The 2,113-nt window shown below is 37.3% G+C and overlaps 1 protein-coding gene across 1 annotated transcript in view; it reads left to right on the top strand.

The window, feature by feature from the left end:
- LOC110037401 (lysosomal Pro-X carboxypeptidase) overlaps window positions 1–2,113 on the top strand; it is a 47,302-nt gene that overhangs the window by 1,418 nt on the left and 43,771 nt on the right. The window lies entirely within an intron of this gene.

The following is a 2,113-nucleotide window of genomic DNA, read 5'->3' on the forward strand; positions in this document are numbered from 1 at the left end:
TTGTACAGGAACGCCTCGAGTTCGGCTTGTTAAGCAAACGAGCCGAAGAAGAATGCACTTTTTGAGCTCGAAATATAAACGAGCCGAACAGGAGCTAAGTCCGGGCTAGCTCGTGTTCGGCTCTTTTACACCCCTAACTAGTGGTACCTCCTAAATTAATGGTTAGGATTGTGTAATTACAATTTTAATCTAATGATTACAAATGACTCTCTAGAATTTTTTTTATAATTTCATAGTTACCACACATTCCAGACAACTGAATGGATTACTCTAGAATAAGCTTCTAGATTAGACTTTTCTAGAACATGCTTCTAGAAATTAAGCTCTTATTCGGCTTTATTTAAACAACTAAGGCCTAAAAACTAAAAATTAAGTTTATATTTTAACACCCCTTTTTAAACTTGATTTTGTGACTCTAAGTAAGTTTCTCATTATAATAAAGTCTTCACTTAGCTCGACATTTATTAAAGGAGTTAAATTTACCACAAGAAGAGTCGATCAAGATTTGTATCAATAACAAGTTTGCAATAGCGCTATAAAAGAATATAGTTTTCTATGATAGAAGCAAGCACATTGATACACGCTATCACTACATCAAAAAATGCATCGAAAGAAAGGAGATACAATTACAGTACGTGAAGTCTCAAGATCAAGTTGCAGATATTTTTACCACTTTGCAGATATTTTTATAAGAAGACAGATTTTACATACATTTGATGTATTCTCCACTTATTTTGAGCTGCCAAAGAGATGATTAGTCTAATAGTTTATAATCGAATAATAGGGGCAATTACTTCATCATAGTCGATGCCTACTCTTTGACTGTAGCCTTTTGCCACCACTCTTTCCTTATTTCTTTCAATTTCTCCTCTGAAATTCTTCTTTGCTTTGTACACCCGCTTCACATCAATTTCCTTATGCCCTTTAGGAAGTGAAGCTAGGCTTCTTGGAAGTCCATGGGTTCACAGTCGACAAAGAGACAAAAAAGAGTAAGATTATCTTGATTCATAGTTACCTCATAAAGATCTTCTAATCTTCTGAAGCGTGGTACTCTTTCACTTGAATTTTCTCTTGAAGTTGATGACGATGAGTTGCTTTGATTACTTGTTGTTTGTGGAGTAGTAGACTCTTCTCTTGCTTGCTCGATCCTTGGCTGCTTTATGTCTTCTTCTTGAAAGTATGAGAAAAAGTTGTAGTCCTCAGCATGTAGTCCACAGTCTCATTCTCCTCCTTCATCGAATATGACATCTCTGCTGATGGTTGTTTTTTCTGTATTTGGATTGTATAACTTGTAGCCTTTCGAGTTGTTGTCGTAACCAATGAAAATGAACTTTTCTCTCTTGTCATCCAGCTTACTTCTTTTCTCGTCGGGTATGTATACATGAGTTATGCATCCAAAAACTCGTAGATTAGAGATGCCGGGCTTCCTTCCACTCCATGCTTCTTGTGGTGTCTTTCCCAACACGCTTCTTGTTGGTGATCGGTTAGCCAAATAAACAGCACATGCAACCGTTTCTGCCCAAAACTCCTTTGGCAATCTCTTGCTTTTTAACATGCTCCTTGTCATGTTGAGGATGGTTCTACTCTTTCTTTTTGCTACTCCATTTTGTTGGGGGGACCTTGGAACAGTTAGAAGTCGACGTATTCCGTTGGCTTCACAAAATTCTTGAAATTCTTTTGAAGTGAATTCTCCTCCTCGATCAGATCGCATAGCTTTGATCTTGAGACCACTCTCTTTCTCTACATCTGCTTTAAACTTCTTGAATATTCCAAAAACCTCTGATTTTTGTTTTAAGAAATACACCCATGTTTTTCGTGAAAAATCATCTATGAAGAGAAGAAAATAGTTGCTCTTACCGAGTGAGTTTGGCTTTATTGGACCACAAACATCTGTATGTATGAGCTTAAGAGGCTTTTGGGCTCTTGAACTTGACTCCCTTGGAAAGCTTTTTCTAAAGTGCTTTCCGAGTAAACATCCTTCACATAATTGATCAGGGTGGTTGATGCAAGGTAGTCCTCTCACCATCTCTTTCTTTGAAAGCAAATCGAGTCCTCCAAAGTTGAGATGCCCAAATCGAAGATGCCAGAGCCAAGAAGCATCTTTATAACAGGT

This window comes from Phalaenopsis equestris, unplaced genomic scaffold, assembly GCF_001263595.1.
Source record: "Phalaenopsis equestris unplaced genomic scaffold, ASM126359v1 Scaffold219149, whole genome shotgun sequence".
Lineage (NCBI taxonomy): Eukaryota > Viridiplantae > Streptophyta > Magnoliopsida > Asparagales > Orchidaceae > Phalaenopsis > Phalaenopsis equestris.